Genomic DNA, 18,914 nt, shown 5'->3' on the forward strand with positions numbered 1-18,914 from the left:
GGTTGCTGAAACTGAGCAGTTGCAGGAGGAGTTTCCTGGGATTTTCCCAGATTGTGTTGTGACTAGGTCTCAGGCTCGTAGAGCTGTTCAAGATGATGCGGATTCTGTTGATGTGGAGGAGAATTCCGGTGTTTGGTTGGCAGAAACCTTTTTCAAGGATTTGAATGATGGGGTTGCTGTATTAGGCTCCGAGGCTAACAGTGATGGGCTGTTTAGCAAGTCTTCCTTGGTTGAAGCACAGCAGGCAGACTCTGAGTTGAAAGGCTTGTCTCAGACGGCGTGTTCTGAGGCTGAGGCTGAAAAGGTCCCTGAGTGCTATTATGTCAAAGATGGCATTTTGATGAGGAAGTGGAGACCTCCCCATAGGCCAGCTGATGAGGATTGGACGGTGGTCCGTCAAGTTGTTGTCCCTCCTAGTTACCGCGGTGAGATCTTGAGGATTGCTCACGAGTTACCTGTTGGCGGCCATTTAGGCGTCAGAAAGACAAAGGATCGGATCATGAGGCATTTTTATTGGCCGGGGTTGAATGTGGATGTGGCTGAGTTTTGCAAAACTTGTCACACATGTCAGGTGGCTGGTAAACCACAGCATTCGGTGAAGCCGGCGCCATTGATTCCGATACCTGCGTTTGAAGAACCATTCAGTCGGGTTCTAGTTGACTGTGTTGGACCTTTGCCTAGGACTAGGTCGGGTCACAAGTACCTCTTGACAATCATGGATATGTCTACACGGTTTCCAGAGGCTATCCCATTGAGAAATATCACTGCTAAGACTGTGGTAGATGCTCTAGTGCAGTTTTTCACTAGGTATGGGTTGCCCAAGGAAGTGCAGTCTGACCAAGGGTCAAATTTCATGTCAGGCATATTTCAAGAGGTGATGTATCGTTTGGGTGTGAAGCAGCTGAAGTCGTCAGCTTATCATCCCCAATCCCAAGGTGCGTTGGAGCGCTACCACCAGACCCTAAAGACAATGATTAGGGCATTTTGTGAGGAGTATCCCGAGGATTGGGATAAGGGCATCCCTTTCCTGCTGTTTGCAACGAGGGACTCCCCAAACGAGTCGACGGGTTTCAGCCCATTTGAGTTGGTGTATGGTCATGAAGTTAGGGGCCCACTGAAGCTCATCAAAGAGAAATTCATGACTGAGGATGATGAGGTCCACCTACTTGACTACGTGTCAAAGTTTCGTGAAAGGCTTTCAAAGGCTTGTGAGGTAGCTAGGGAACACTTGAAAGTGTCACAAGACTCTATGAAGAGAAAGGCAGACAAAAATGCCAAAGCCCGAACTTTCAATCCAGGTGACAAAGTTCTTGTACTGCTGCCCATACAAGGTGAACCACTGAAAGCCAAGTTCAGTGGCCCATACTGTGTCAAAAAGAAACTCAATGATGTGAACTATGTGATCAGTACGCCAGACAGACGAAAAGATCAGAGGGTGTGTCATGTAAACATGCTGAAAGAGTACTATGAGAGAAAGGCTAGTCAGCCGGTAGGTGTAACCCAGGTGGTAGAAGAAGAAGTAGATGAAGAGGGAGAAGCTCAAGATGAGAATGGAAGTGAGCCCTCTAGTGCCAGGCTGTCTAACTCAGAGATATTAGGGAAAGTAGATGAGGCACTGAACTACCTACCTGAAAATCAGAGGAAAGATGTGACTAGTCTGTTACATGAGTACAAAGAACTGTGTAAAGACAAACCAGGTTGCACCCCTCTGGCTGTACATGATGTTGATGTAGGAGATGCTGACCCTATCAAGCAAAACCCTTACAGACTAAACCCAAGCAAACTGCAAAAAGTAAGGGAAGAGGTTCAATACATGCTAGACAATGACATAATAGAACCGAGTAAAAGCAGTTGGAGCTCCCCAATCGTCATGGTGCCCAAACCAGACGGGTCTCAAAGATTCTGTATAGATTACAGAAAGGTGAATGCCGTGACGAAAACAGATTCTTTCCCCATTCCCAGACTAGAAGACTGCATTGACAGGGTTGGAAATTCTGCATATGTCAGTAAAATAGACCTTCTAAAGGGATACTGGCAGGTGCCCTTGACCGACAAAGCCAGAGAGATTTCTGCCTTTGCTACACCAGATGGCTTGTTCCAATGCAAAGTAATGCCATTCGGCATGAAAAATGCTCCAGCCACCTTCCAACGGCTGACAAACCAAATCATTGCCGGACTTGACCACTGTGTAGTATACATTGATGACATCCTTGTGTATAGTGACACGTGGGAGGAGCACATTACACACTTGCGGCAACTTTTTGATCGACTCAGGGAGGCCGGATTGGTGATTAATCTGGCAAAGAGTGAATTTGCAAAGGCCAAAGTGGTGTATCTCGGGCATGTAGTCGGTCAGGGACAAGTATTGCCAAGAGAAGCCAAGGTAGAGGCTATACTAGGCTTTCCCATTCCCCAATCCAAGAAGGAGTTGCTCAGATTTCTGGGCATGGCTGGTTTCTACAGGAAATTTGTACCGAATTTCAGCACTGTAGTCACCCCCCTAACAAACCTGCTGAAGGGCAGGGCAAAGTACACCTGGACTGATGAGTGTCAAAGAGCCTTCAAGAAACTAAAGGCAGTCCTTGCTAATGAGCCTGTTTTGGCAGCTCCTGACTTCGCAAAGCCATTCAAGGTGGCAATAGATGCTAGCGATGTAGGAGTGGGAGCGGTTTTGCTCCAAGAAGATGAAGAAGGCACTGAACGACCAGTTAGCTACTTCTCCAAAAAATTGAACACATACCAGAAGAAGTACTCCACAATTGAGAAGGAGGCTCTCAGTCTCATCCTTGCCCTCCAGCAATACGAAGTGTACTTGACAAATAGCAAAGGGGAGATCACGGTCTATACTGACCACAACCCCTTGGTCTTTTTAGACCGGTTCAAAATGAAGAACAACAGGTTGTTCAGATGGAGCATGATGACGCAGCCATATGCACTCAAAATCAAACATGTGGCAGGCAAAAACAATGTAATTACCGACGCTCTGTCAAGAGTGTAACATGAAGAGAGTATCAAAGGTGAACGATTTTCACCGCATATCATTTCCAGTGTATGTGTTAAGCATATTCATTAATGTGTGCAAAACAGTTTGATATGATTGTATAAGCTCCGAGAATCCAAGCAATATCATTGTAAATAGTATCCATGGAAAGAGAACATGGAATTAATACAGCTATCCAAAAGGCATGTGATAGTATGTGATTATTGTTGCTTGACTTGGACTTTACCTCACATTCGTTGTAAATAACAATGAGAAATTGTGAAGGTAAAAGAAACCCTTGCTACAGCAAGGCTTTCTTTTTCCCATGGGGGATGGTGTCACAAATGTACACACTAGTAGTTATGTACACACGTGTACATGTATGATGTACTGTATGCCTGGCTGTTTTAATGTGTATGTATACAGGTGGACCAGATTAATGGAGAACATTCTATGTGGTATAGATATAGTACATACAGGCTGACCAGATCAGTGGAGAATTTTCTAGGTGGTATACAATGTAACTACACAGTACATGCATGTAAGAGGAAATACATTATAGCTCACTCAATCTAGAATGATTTCACCCATTCCAGAAAGTTCTGGGAAGTGCTAACATATTTGGCTGAGTGAGGCACTGTCCCTGTAGCCCAATGTGATTGGTAGTTATTCTTGGTAATGATGTTTTGTACATAGTTAGGCAGTGAGTCATCCAGGTTTCCTGGAACTTGGACTGGCTAGTAGGTTGGAGAGAGTTATAGAATGTGCTAGAAGGGGGTGAATGGATAGTATATAAGCCAGAGAAATTCTGCAGTAGGCAGAGTACCCAACACCTCTGCTCTGAGAGTTACGTCACTTCTGGCTCTGAAGCGACTTGTTATAGTCAGTCCTGTGTTACCTGCTGACCTGTTATGTTTGTGGAGATACTTGGCCTGGGAGACATTTTGCCTGCAGAGAATTAATGTGCCTTCATTGGACTCCATATTTTAATGTCAACGGACATTGCTACGGCAAAGCTGTGACGGGCTGGATTCCTAGGTGGACAATATTAAATGAATCATCATTCAACGCATCAACTGGATGTGGTCGTCACAACATTTGGACTCTGCACGTTTCGCCGTGGACGTATATCGTGGATTTTACCCCGGATTTATAACGCGGACTATTGTAACCTGTGCCTCTGGATTTACGTCGAAGGAATCATTCATCGGTGCATCACAGATCATTCATTTGTGCATCAAGCATCGTATTTGGACACTACCAGGAAACTGTAGGGATTTCGTGATTTAGTGAGTAAGTGATTCCATTACTGACTTATATTTGTTTCTAGTGATCATTATTGTACTGATGTGAAAACCGATTACGAGTCTGTACCCACAATATCACTGTTAATAAACCGCCTGAACATCAGTTGATTGTTTCTTTTGTGCGATCATTCTCGGAGTGATTTTGGTCGTAACAGTGTGTGTGTGGGGGGGGGGGGGGGTGGTCTGTGTGTGTGGGGGGAGGGGGGAGGGATGACATGACATTTGCTCACTGACTGATAATTGCTCCTGTGACAATTGCTTTGGTCTTATTTTCTCTAAGGACTTACTTAGGATTAGAGTTATGATCTAGGGTTTTCGGTTTAGTTTGATGTGAGGATTAGGATTACAGAGATGCCAAGTTCAAAAAACTTTTATGAGTGAGATTTTTATGACTCGGCGTCTCGGCGCTCGCGCGCATGCGCACGCGAACGAGGAGGGTGTCCCCCTCCCATGGTAGGGAGCTTTTTGTCCCCGCCGAACGAGTTCGAGCAGGGGACTATGAAACGGGCTCCGTACGTGTGTGTGTCCGTGTGTCCGTCCGTCCGTCCGTGTGTCCGTCCGTCCGTCCGTCCGTCCGTCCGTGTGTCCGTGTGTGCGTCCGTGTGTGATCAAAATCTTCAATTTGCTACTTCTCTGTCATTTATGAGCCAATTTTGATTCTGTTTGCTTTATATGATAGCACTACATGGGAGCTTTGAAACTTCTACACAGAATTTCAGTCGTGACCTTTGACCTTGATTTTTGACCTATATTGTACATTTTGCTACAAAATGCTACTCCTTCGCCATTTCTAACCCGATTTCGATTCCGTTTGCTTTATATGATGGCACTAGGTGAGGGCTTCAAAACTTCTACACAGAATTTTGACCTTTGACTTCTTTGACCTTTGACCTTGATTTTTGACCTATATTGTACATTTTGCTACAAAATGCTACTCCTTCGCCATTTCTAACCCGATTTCGATTCCGTTTGCTTTATGTGATGGCACTAGGTGAGGGCTTCAAAACTTCTACACAGAATGTTGACCTTTGCCTTCTTTGACCTTTGACCTTGATTTTTTACCTATATTGTACATATTGCTACAAAATGCTACTCCTTCGCCATTTCTAACCCGATTTCGATTCCGTTTGCTTTATGTGATGGCACTAGGTGAGGGCTTCAAAACTTCTACACAGAATTTTGACCTTTGCCTTCTTTGACCTTTGACCTTGATTTTTTACCTATATTGTACATTTTGCTACAAAATGCTACTCCTTCGCCATTTCTAACCCGATTTCGATTCCGTTTGCTTTATGTGATGGCACTAGGTGAGGGCTTCAAAACTTCTACACAGAATTTTGACCTTTGCCTTCTTTGACCTTTGACCTTGATTTTTGACCTGTATTGTACATTGGCTACAAAATGCTACTCCTTCGCCATTTCTAACCTGATTTCGATTCCGTTTGCTTTATGTGATGGCACTAGGTGAGGGCTTCAAAACTTTACACAGAATTTTGACCTTTGCCTTCTTTGACCTTTGACCTTGATTTTTGACCTGTATTGTACATTGGCTATAAAAGGCTACTCCTTCACCATTTCTAACCCGATTTCGATTCCGTTTGTTTTATGTGATGGCACTAGGTGAGGGCTTCAAAACTTTTACACAGAATTTTGACCTTTGACTTCTTTGACCTTTGACCTTGATTTTTTACCTATATTGCACATTTTGCTACAAAATGCTACTTCCGGCGGGGACATATATTACGCACCGCGTAATTTCTACTTTTCCTTGTTTAAATTATTAGCTCTTAATGATGCGATCTGGTGCATACTTAAGTGACTATTTTTTACTAATTTTGAAAGGCAAAAGGGAAATATACCTTCAATTGCAACTATCACTCTAATCCTTTGAGCTATGCTCCTTATTTTTGGCCCAAATTGCAGACTTCACCAGATGCGTGAGAAAAGTGGGTGCCATGCGTGAGATCGTGAGACAGACCCTAAATGCTTGAGTCTCACGCAGAATGCGTGAGACTTGGTAGCTCTGGGATTAGGGTTAGGGTTAAATGTTTGTGGGTAGAATTTATGTTTGGCTTAGCCTGCAGGTATTTCATGGGGGCAGTTGTTGCAGTGAGGAAATGCCTTGGAACCTTTTCAAGGTGTGTGTGTACAATGTACAATGTACGGTATCTCATATGTATACAATACACCTGCATGCAGGTTTATGACTGTAAAACACATTGTAGTGTGTGTGTGTGTGTGTATTATATTTGTAGTGTATTTGTGTTAGATGCATACAAAAATTGTATAGGGTGTTTGTGTATGTGCATGTGACATCATGTGTAAATGATGGTGTTTACGGGACCTCCTACATTTCTGTCAAAAGTGTAATGTGTTTTGCCCATAATTCAAAAGCTGTGAATGCTGTGATAAACAACAACAACAACAAAACAATGCTAAGCAATACAGAGTTCAGAGACTGAAACAACAGTGGAAAATGTATTTGGGGGCTGTGCTGCTCCTCACATTCCTGAAATACTTTATGCTTACTGGTTTTGCTGCATTCCGTGTTTTTTTCTTCTTGTTGATTCAGATAAAAGACATTCCTTCCTTTAAGTAGGAGGTATGCCTTATCAAACTTGTCAATCATGAAAAACGTTACAAAAGTTCGGAGTCAGTATGTGTGACAATTGCAGTAAATTCCAAGCCTGGATGTGTTGCCCACAGTACTCTTGATTTATAAATTTCTGCAAAAAAAAAAAAAAAATGAGGCTAAAAGGTCAAAAAGTGTACATTTTGTATACTGTACGAGCTGAAATGTTCGCGTACAGATACTTTCGCGTGTTGTTAATTTCGCGGTTGCGAGGGTCTAACTGAACTTAGCTATTTGTGCGTTGTTATATTCGTGCGTTGTTATTTTCGCGGTTCAAAGACGATTCGCGAAATTCGCGAAAATAAAACTACCGCGAAAATTTCAGCTCGTACAGTATACATTGTAATTACTCTTCAAAATTTAGTGACTGTAGTTTTTATTCTTAAATGGTTGTGTTTTCATTAGTTTTCAATATCAAGTAGGGCCTACCTCTTGTTACCATCAAAATGTCGTAAAGATTGAATGTTAGGTATTGATTTTACATTTGCACTGGTCTTCTTTTGATAACTTTGCTTGTATTAAACAATATCATTTTCGCTATTATTAGGGTTATTTTTGCGCAAAATTTAAACATCTTCCAAATTGTCTGCTTGTCATATTTTCATATCAGTACGGTCAAGCACAAAGCTGCAACAATTTCACACCATAAACTACAACGCCTTTTGTATTCCAAGTTTACATCGTGTACTGTAACAAGTGATTGAGAACAGAAGAGAAAGAATTAAAGAGAGAGAGAGAGAGAATATGTGTGACACAGACAGACAGACAAATAGACAAACATGTAGGGAGAAGGATAAAGAAATGCAGGGTTGGTGTATTCGTATGAATATACTGTAGAATGAGGAATACTCTGGTACATTTTATGAGAGCCAAGATTCACAATCACACACAAGTTTTTTTTTTGTTTTTTTTTTTTCTACACTGTATCTATTGAATAGCTGTAAAATTCATGAGAATTTAGTGCTGCGAAAAAAGGTCGTCAGTAAAAATAATTGTGTTTTACAGTCAAAGATTGTTTGATCTGAACATATCTTAACCTTTTTAAATAGCAAAGGTTCATCTTGAAAAAAAATCCAACCTCTTCCTTGAAGGCTGCCGTAGTGGGGATCTCCTCCCCATTCATCTGAGATTACCATCATGAATAAATGAGTTTGTTGAGATCGTCCCTTAGCCCTGTCCTTGTGAGGTGACAAGATTGGGGGGGGGGGGATGTGGTCTTGTGTTCAGGCTGATATTGGCAATTAAAGGCATACATCTCTTATGGCAACACATGAATACTGGAATATAGAAAGAGATGTGCACACTAGTTGGTTCAGAGTGATTGGTGTTTAGGGAAGGAAGCAAGAAATAAGCAACATGAAAAGCAGAGACGTGAAGTTGGCCTTGTGTGAGATTGGGTTGATTAAGTTTTGAAGTGCAAGTAAACTCTATAAAGAGTGAGGGTGGTTGTTGACTATGATGAGCTAATTGTTGTGATAATGAATATAGCCTTCAAGCAACGCATGAATATTTAGCCTTTTAAAACTTTCCATACCGGTACTTTCTTGGGTACATGTAGGTAGATAGACAAAGGAACTTACCTGCTCTTCAGCTTGAAAGTGACTTTCAGAGCAGTCACATTTCCAGGACGAAGTTTGAACTCTAAGCCCCTACATTTTGACATTATTTATGATATTTTCAAACAAGTTTTAGTTATATTGTTGATGATAAAATGATAATGATTATGTAAATATCATTTTACTTTTTAGTTATTCATGTTTTCTTTTAAAAAAATACAGGGTAGGCACACTCAGTTTGCTATTCTGTTTTACAATGGCGCCCTGTAGGCCTACAGTATATACACAATATAGAATGACAGGTAGTAATATGATACACACAGTATACAAAACAGTGGTATTAAAAATGAAAGAAACAAACTGAAAGTTAACTACATTTCTGTACATGGAAAGTACATTGTATGCATTTAGGGTACAACACAAATTGGACAGGGAGAGTGACTACAAGGAATATACAGTATGTAATATTACTGATTTTGCTTTTATCTTATCATTTGTATTATCAATATCATTAATATTCATACAGTTTTACTTAATGTGAATGCTCCTTCAAGTGTTATTTTCATATCAGTTGCTTATTCTTAATTTCTAATTAGAAGTATTTATATTACTGTGTTCATACGATGAATATACTAATATTGTTGAGAGCACTTTGTCATTGTTATTTATAATTCTACTAATACCATTTTTTTTAAGTGATGCCATTTTTACTGTCTTGATCCATTATCAGTCATCGCAATCAGGCCAGAAATGATACGATATTGTAGAATGTTGCCATGCACCAAGATACTTTATTGTATTTTAGTGGAAACTCCACTGAAGGCACCATTTGGATGAAGCAATCAAATCTAGGTGTGGAGAATCTGTACTTAGTTGCTCAAAAGTGGTGACCATGCAAACATGAGAGATGCTGCAAAGTGTAGGGAATAATTTTCAAACTCAAATTTGATTAGCAATTTCAGCTGATGAACAATATTTCAAATGGTATTTTGTACACTGCTGTCGAAGAAAACTGCTACACAAAAGATAGTTTGTGTAGCAGTGGTGTAAGAATGCATACCAAATTGCGATGCGATACCACTGTACCAGGAAAATGATTCCCTGTAGTGTAGTTTGGTATACATGATACAAATTTCTGGTATGAAAGGGACCCATTGTAGAGTATCCATCATCACTTGTTAATCCGATGGGTGCAGTGGTAAGAGCAATAAATAATTCCAGTCTGATTATGTGTGTGTGTGTGCTTGCGTGTGTTTGTGTGTATGTGTGCTTGCGTGTGTTTGTGTGTGTATGATATTGCGTTCAATACTTTCTATTTTTTCTCTGCTAACACGAGAATGCTCAAGTCACTGAAGCAGATAGAATTCTCTCAACTGCTCGGAGACTGTTCCTACCCCCTGTTGACATGCGATGTACATAGATCAACAAAGTTCATATTCCTGTTATAGTTGCATGTACACAGTTTTGTCATGCAGTACCCACCTGACGTCAAACTGAGTATAAGGGACTAAGCAGCATGCTGCCTCATTCATAAGACCCTCGCACAAGAATTGTTTCCCCGGGGCCCGAGCATCACTGTCCTGTCGCTGCTAATTCCGGAGATGGCCTATGGGAATTGGCACGCAGCGATATTTGTATTAATATAGAGAGCATGTCATTTGGAACATGTCACTGCCTTGTACATTCCGATTTAGGCTGAATCTGGAGGCCAGTGACAATAATAGCTAACTCCTAAAAGCTTTGCCCTCAGATATACAGCATTGTCTGTTATTTGGGTGAAAACTCAGTTCCCAGAAATCTAGCATATGAATCGTGACTGCGTTTTCAGAACAGAATAAGGCCCCAACTTTAACCCCCCCCAAAAAAAAAAAACAAAAAAAACAAACAAACAAAAAAAAAACCCAAAACAAACAGAAACAAAACAGTTTTAGCTGTTTCATCTCAATTAAAAAAAGAAAGAATAGATTGTTCCATTTTTGTCTAGACTCCAATCTAACCACAAAACTGAGAATCAGTCATGCGATTGCTGTTCATATTATGTTGAAGGACATCACATCTTCACTATTTGAGATCTTTGTTAATTTTCAAGCTGTGTAAAGTTGAGTCTAATTTCATTGTAAAACCCGAGTCACATTTCACATTCACATTGTGCATTCTCGTTTCTGATTTACTGCAAGCCCAACTGTGTTTTAATTAAGAACAGTGATTCAATGCGAGAAAAAAAAAAACACCAAAACTCTGCTTTTAAACAGGGAGGTCTCACCTCCTTGCAGTTGTGCAGTAATTAGTCTCCATGTTTTGACCTTTGGCCCCAAACCCAGGCATCAGTCTGCGCCCATTGTGTAATTTGTCGGAGTGATTAAGAGGAAACAGGGACATTTGTTGTTATTGTTGAGTGTACACCATTAACCATTTAAGGAAAACCTGGAGTTATCAGTTGGCCTTGGTTGGGTGGACTTTATACAGAGACTTATCAACATGGCCTGCTGAGTAGGGTAGAACATTGCATTGATAGCTGTGTGTTTGTGTTGCTGAGATGATGTGCCAGGTATCGCAGTGTCATTGTATTACAGTATTGATTTAGCTCCACAATGTACATACTACAAGTTAGAATATAAGTGTACAATATCAAATTTCCATTTTTTGGAACCATACCAGCTTGTTTCGAGCTTGTGCACCGCAAGCTTGGGAGAAGTTTGTGACAGGTTTCCACAATTGCAACTGATCAACAAATTGCCTTACATCGACGTAAATATGTCCATGCGACGTATGTATGCCCATGATTTTTTTATCATGGCTACTACTAAACACTGATCAATTCAGTGCTTATTTACGTCGATGCAGGGCAATTTGTCAATCAGTTGCAATGAAAACATCTCGATGGAAGAATTTCATGAATTTGAAAGTTTCCACAAGTTTGAGTAATTAACATCTTGTTGGGTGTAGAGTAAATAGCACAGGGTTTTACTTTCATGTGTCCTGTACACGCTGCATGCATCCCTTGTCTTGTCTCCCAACATGTTGCTTTACCCTCACCCACCGAACACGGGCGGAATGAGGTGACCACGGTATTTGCCGCGCTAATCCCTCCGAAAAACCACCGAGCCGCATCTCTCCCAGGTTCACTCTAATTGAACGTGGCAGACCGGGCAGCCCGCTTGTCACGATGACTCTTGCTGCCGGCGAGCCGTCAATATCGTACGGGGAAGGGGATGATCACCCCGAAAATCCGGCATTTCCTCAATTGGAGGACGCGCGAATCCCGACCCGATTTGACGGCCCGTGATGAGTGCGGACGACATCTGTCCGAGCACGACTGTGTGTCAATGGACAGAAAGCCTCTCCCTCTAAAATTTCTGAAGTAACAGATGGAGCTTATTAGGGCAGAATCGGGCAACGGGCAATGCAAACAATAACTTCAAGTGCAGAATATTATCTGCTTTTAAGAGACAACTGTTGCCATGCACCATTTACTTCAAACATCATGAAATGTTCATACATTAATATTTTAAGGAAACTGGAAATGTCGAAAAGACCATATTCCCCCCAGGGAACTTCTATTTCATAATAGATGGTCATAATGTGGTGCAAAGAATTTGATGTTATATTTCAAATAAATATGTATATTGGTATGTGTGTTTTAATATAATTTCGATAAATGCAGTCAAAGGGAAACTGACCAGAAATGAATGCAATTTATTAGTGGAAGAATGAGCAGAGAAAATGGGATTCCATTTAATATGATTTTGAACACACATTTTAAAGCTATCAAATGTAATGTCAGTAGAAACTGAGGCTACACGTATGTGTGATAGCTCAGGGATGAGGAGGTTACCCGGGGACGTAAGTGAGAGCTACTGAGGTACCTTTCAGTACCATAAAATATCTGTCAGTCACATGATCATGCTCAGGAGGATCAGGTGATCCTGAGTTATGTAATCATAATGTTATAATACTTTTTAAGCTGTAGTTACTGCTTTTCTGCATGAGGAGGCTTAAAAGGTATCCATCATACACCCGTTTCAGTACTCCCTCTTGTGAATTTCAGGGGAATTTCAGTTGGTTATCAACTTGTTTGTATGTGACTTTATGCTGTTCTGTCAGTGTTGCCATAGATAAACGACAAGCTGGAATGTGGAAATCAAATGTTTCCTATTTGCCAAGTAAAAAGAAAAGAAGGGATGAACGTATGAGGAAGTGTAAGACCGTGATTTTGTCTTATACAGTTTTACATTCGATGCACTTTGAAGTTGTCTGTGCTCAGAAGGGAATTTTGTACTTTGGCATGTGATGCCTTTTACCGCACTATCATGTTTTAAAAAGAGGAACAACTTTGTGTTTGGTATGTTTGACCTTTGGCCTCCCATAGAATCATGTTTTAACTACCTCAACTGCCTTCCGTCTAGTAAAGGTATATGTGTGTGACATACATGTACACTTTCATTCTCGGCCATTACTTTCTAGATCGCTCTATTACTGTAAAAGAAGAAACGTAAGTAAACATTTGAATTTCATAAATTTTGGGAGATTCAAGATTCGCAAAATTAAAATGCATGTGAATGTTCAAGTTTGCTCGATATGCACTGAATGCCAGTACATATATCGGCAAAAATTTTATGCTGAAAAAAAGAATGTCGGCTCCAATTCGTGAAAATGTCTTGCCGTGAACATACTATTCTTGCTTGACAGAATCTGGACATGGGCTTGCACATTAATTTCTTTGCATTTTCAGTGCGAAAGATCGCTAAAAGTCCAAAACAATGATTCACTTGCAAATTAATACAAAAGTCAGGATATGAATTTTGATTATTATTATACAAAATAATACTCATACCAAACAAATTGCTCTTGCTATATCTAGTTTATTAGGTTGATACTTCCACTCATCATCCTACAAACGGATGTAATCAATGCTGTAAGGCTCTGCTTTCACTGTGGTGGTAACTTTAATCAGGAAATTCTGAATGTTTGTGAAAGTGAAACAGCAGTGCTTTGGAGATTGTGATGATATTATTATACAGAGAGGAGGTTTTAAAAGTAGTTCCAGTAATTGTTTGAAGCACTTTTATAAAAGGAAACCTAAGCCTACATAGAAGTGTGGATGGAGCGAAAGCAGCAATATTAGTAGAACACCTCGGTGAAAGTTTGAGGAAGATTGGACAATCAATTCAAAAGGTCTGAATTTTTAAAATGTTGCATTCATGTCGTGCTCGTAATGCTCCTTTCATACGAAGATTTTTTTTTTCTACCTCACTTGATTTAAACCTTATACTGGGGTATAGGGAAAGCCGAATTATTTCATGATTCTTCTCCTACCCCCCCCCCCCCCCCCCCTTCATACCGGTATGTATGAATAGAACACAATTTCAGATCTGCCTCCAATGATTTATTGTAAAACCAGAAATCTTCATGTGCGTGAAACTTTGGCAAATTTTGTGAGGAGCCGCGATTTGCAAAAGTAAAATGCATGCGTAAGTTCTTGTCTACACAATGCATTGAAAGCCAATTGCAGTTTGCAAAAGTTTCATTCTGTGGAAAAAGCTGTCGGCTCCAATTCGCGAATGATTCATGCCGCGAATGTTTCGGGTTTTACAGTAAACCAGCTTCATTTTTCGATGGTTAAAGGGGAAGGCTAGTAATTGATCAGTGGGAATCAGTGGAAATGCTGGGAGATGATTGTTCCAATCCTTATGGGATTCATTCAAGAGTTCATTGTATATCTATTGTTGTGTGAAAATTATTTGCTTCAGAACGGTCTCATATTCAAGTAATGTGCAGATTAATGCTCCGTCACTGACCAGGGACGCTAACCTGGAAACATTAAACTGCACATTACTTGAATATGAGACCATTCTGAAGCAAATAATTTTCACACAACAATAGATATACAATGAACTCTTGAATGAATCCCATAAGGATTGGAACAATCATCTCCCAGCATTCCCACTGATTCCCACTGATCAGTTACTAGCCTTCCCCTTTAACCCATCCCCGTCAGCTCCCACAAAAAACATGGTTTTTATTATTTATGACCAAAAGAGGGCGTCCTAGGACCTCAGGCTTGGCCAGGAGCTGTAGAATAATTTTAGCCAATCACAGAGATCCTTACTGGGACTCAGAAAAATAATTTATTGCAAAGAAACATATTTTAGAATGTCTCTTATTGGCCAAAACACCTGCCAGGGGTTCGAGCCTGCTGAGAAACTAATCAATATTCATGTTTACAGCGCGCATGTATCTTTGTTGCCCCAGCAACTGCAGTGATTTCTTACGCGCGGTATCGTGATATCGATCTCCTCATAGAGTGCTTGACGATATCTCCTTGTGTGTACGTGTGTACGTGCACTGCTATGCTGGGGCACGGGGGTGTGTGTGTTGAATTCCATTTACGTTAGTGAGTGTGGGTAACTTCTCTAGGTTTCCCGTCCATTTCTCTCTCTCTTTTCTCTCTTTTGCTTTCGTATCATTCTATATCTTTCATTCTCAGAGTACAATCGTACTTCTGAGAGTGTTTTGTTCATTTTTTCTAAGTGATTATCTCGTTTGCAACAATTTAGAGGTGAGTTTTTGTCCTAGTGTTTGTTGAGTTTTTTGATTGAACACGATGTAGCTTATCTACGTATGTGCGAAAACATCGTAGTTTGTGTGGTACCCACTCGTTTGTTTTCCGTGTAAGCATTTTTGCCGTAGTGTCTTCATCGTTCGTCTTCCAAGCATCGTGTTTTCACCCTAGTTTTTCTCATCGTAGTTTTTTACCTCGATTTTTTTTTTTTGGGTGCAAGATGTTCTGTGTATTTTTTCTACGGTAATATGCCATCGTTGATGATCTTCGTGTATTCATTACTAGTTTTTCACCTCCGTTTCATTTTTGTGTACAACTAATGTCTAACGTGGCATAGTTACAACTATGTTTAGAGCTAGTTAGCTAGGTCTGCGATGTCTGTATCGTTTGCTGATATGTTTTGTGAGCTGAGAGTGACTATGATGGGAGTGATATTCAGGGTTTTGCTGTGGTTGAGGTGATGGCAAGATGTAATTTATTTTGTGTGACCATGTATGACATTGATGATGGCGAGTAAAACTACGACACGAGTAGCCTAGCCTAGGCCAATGACGAGAGTGACACTGAAGAAACGGGGGCTGATGCTCGCTCGTGCACGGGAGTGGTCTAGAGACCTGCATTACAGATGTGTATTTATATTTTTTTCCTTTTTCTTATCCACTCGGGTATTGTGCTACCAAAATTCGTGTCTCTGAAGAAACTCAACCAAAAGCTTGACAACAAGTTTGCATCAGGTCTATTCTGTAGTACTAGCACTAGGTTCTAGATCTAAATCATAATGGCGATGCTAATTTAGTTTTCATTTAGAACTCGATGAAATCCATTTTCTTTGCTCATTTTTCAACTGATAAATTATTTAGAACTGTACTTAAATTCTGATGTACTGCATTCACCATTGTAATAAAAAAGAGCCTGCTGATCAGGTGTTTCATTGTATCCTTTTCATTTCCTCCCTATCCTTTTGTTTTCCTTCCTGTCACTTTCTTCTTTGACCCTGGATGGAAGAAAAAAATCCCATCTTGCCATGTAAAGACAGAATACATAACCATCATGAAATATCATGACATTGAAATAATAATAAGAAATATTCAAATGACCAAAATACTTGTTTGTGAAAATAAATAACAAATGAAAGGTGATTTCTTATGGAGCAGTTCTTTCAAATGTCAAACAGCTTCGATAATGAAGCAAGTGAAATCTGAAAACTATCCTGGCAACAAGTTGAAATTGATAGGGAATTCTGACAAAAACTGTCACACCATTTGATGTTTGAATTTGTCTTTTTATTGGATGAGGTTATAAAACTAAGTGCCGCCGATAAAATAACAATCCTCTCAATTTGAACAAGAGCAGTAGGGTGGTACACTAGTACGACTCAGTAAACAGCTGATTATTTATGCATCGTATCCATGGGCAACTGCGGGATAACTGCAAGAAGGCGCAGGAAATTAGACTTGAGTCAAGAACGACTATTTATTATTATTTTTTTATTCAAACTATTTTTTTTTCTTGGACTGAAAAAAACCCCAAAATATTTCATATTACGCTTCTAAAATATAAAATGAATATATGAAGTCTTTTTATCATGATTTTATGAAGAATTAGGATTATTAAAAAAAAATATAGATACTAGACGGGCTGAACAAGGAAGTCTAATTTCACCCCAAGAATTTGCAACACACCGCATCTCGGGTGCATTCCTAGCGTTCTTGCCGCACTCTCACGATCACCTAGCTAGGCCATGTGCACAAGCCAGTCACATGTTCACAGTACACACGTTGTTAGCCAGTTCACCGATCTCATTCCTGATCTCGTGCGTGTAGAAAATTCTCTCAAAACTAAGCCAGACATGATTTTGGAACATACATTACAATGTCAAGACCTTTTCAGTGGACTTTGAATTCGCTATTTGTCTGTTTTAGCTCTTGAATGTACGACTTCGAACGTCCGATTTGTTTTTTACTACACCACGTGGTAGGAGTTCCGTGTTTTTTCAGCCCCATGCTTCTCCACACACGTCACACTAGCACTGTGTACCTGTACACACACAAGCCATCGCGATCGAAGTTTGAGCGATAGCGATAACATGTGCGGAGCAGACATGCGGATTTCAGCACAGGGTAAATGAGTAGTTGAACGTATCACGATTGTAAAACAAATCTTTTTCTATGTCTCTGCAAATTTGAATTAGGCTATCTCAGCATAGATAGATTATGATACATTACAAAATAGATTAGCCATAGCAAGAACTTGCTTACATGAGAGTTATTAGATAACGTTGCAAAATAAAAACCCGGTCATTGAATGGAATGTTCCAGAGCTATCTCGGGGGGGGGGGGGGGGGGGGGGGGGGGGGGGGGGGGGCTCACATTATGTACACGTCGATTCGCAAGTGGGTAAGATGTGATTACAGATGGCTTGAAATGAAGAGGATTTATCAATGAAATACACAGAAACAATATTTTTTCATAATTCCTGCACAATTTATTATTTCTTTTCATAAAATTCACATAAACTAGTGCTGTATTGAGTCAACTAAGTGCATATTAGCACGAGTGTACACGCATCATCCCTCCTGCCTAGTGGGAATGACACAGGCAGTTTTTTCAATGACGTATGAATGCTCTTCGCGTGTAGATCGCGCCGTAGGGAAGATCGCGCCCAAGTTCATGGCCAACTTACTAGGCAGGCACGATATTACAGATTACACAGAGGCCCGTACGTGGATGGGTTAAACCTTGTCTGTGCCATGGATTTTGCGCATTGTGTACAATGCTATGGGGATTTCTGTGTCAATCAGTACTCACAGCACGCAAAGGGTTAAAGGCAATTGTTATATAATATTTTATTTTAATATATTCCTATTAAAGGCGTATTGTCATATGAATTAATCTTTTGGACAATTGTTTGTTGTCCCCCACCCCCTTCCATTGTCTGAGTAAAGTTCAACCCAAGGGGTTATCAGATTTCGTGGATTTCTTGGAACTCTTCAGTGAGTCACTGTACCAGTCGTAGCAAACGTCTACCATTGCCGCCCTGTCGATATTGTGCACTCCATGTACGAGTGTTCGTGGAAAGCAGTCATTTTTGTACCCAGCCGGCCGCGGATCTGGTAGTGGGAAGGGAGGTTGTAATGATAATTGGCGTTGACAGATGACTAAGAGTGAATCTGCAGTATATAGTAGAAGTGACAAGTTGTTGTGAGATTATGTCTTGTCTTGCGGGCATATTGCTGTCATCTGCCTGTATCAAAGGTATTGTTTACCATCGGGAGCAGGGATTTAAAAAAAAAAAAAAAATGTCTGAGTTATTACATTGTGCATGTATATACAATTGTAGGTCAGTTGTATCACAAAACATCCTACCATATAAAAATTTTGCAATAAAACCTTGAATATAAGGAGATGTCACTATTTTCTCAATAAACCAAAACTGTAATTGGTTTATTCTACAAACAATTTTATTATAACTGTTGTTCACATTTTGAATATTTAACAATACTTAACATTGATTATACTGATTAACACTTTTACATTGGTTGTCTCTATAACTACATTTGTAACTCACATTTTGGAACTATTTTGAGTCACTAAAGCTTGGTTTTTGTTTCATCTGCAAATGGTAAAATATGCCTTTAAAGCTCACCAATCAAACTGCTTGTAAAGCAGTGAATTCATTTTCTACAGCCCTTGCCAACTCTTTGACCATTGTTTGATATCAGTCATAAAATTCAGTCATTACTTCTAACATTGTGTTCTGATTCAAATGTTGATCAACCTGTCTTTTGCAGCATTGTATTAAAATTAGTATTCAGTAGGCAGTTTTTGATTAGCATTGTCTGCCTTTTACATCTTTTGTTTGATTTTTAAAAATAAAT

General features: G+C 40.0%; 2 protein-coding genes across 2 annotated transcripts in view; one reads left to right on the top strand and one right to left on the bottom strand.

Moving 5' to 3' along the window:
• Positions 1-18,914, bottom strand: part of LOC139737762 (3-oxoacyl-[acyl-carrier-protein] synthase, mitochondrial-like) — a 105,489-nt gene that overhangs the window by 60,739 nt on the left and 25,836 nt on the right. The window lies entirely within an intron of this gene.
• Positions 1-18,914, top strand: part of LOC139737763 (uncharacterized) — a 180,068-nt gene that overhangs the window by 26,570 nt on the left and 134,584 nt on the right. The gene's annotated exons all lie outside the window — the stretch shown is intronic.

This window comes from Diadema antillarum, unplaced genomic scaffold (assembly GCF_040938485.1).
Source record: "Diadema antillarum isolate AM-2024a unplaced genomic scaffold, OU_Dant_1.0 seq00000704_RagTag, whole genome shotgun sequence".
Lineage (NCBI taxonomy): Eukaryota > Metazoa > Echinodermata > Echinoidea > Diadematoida > Diadematidae > Diadema > Diadema antillarum.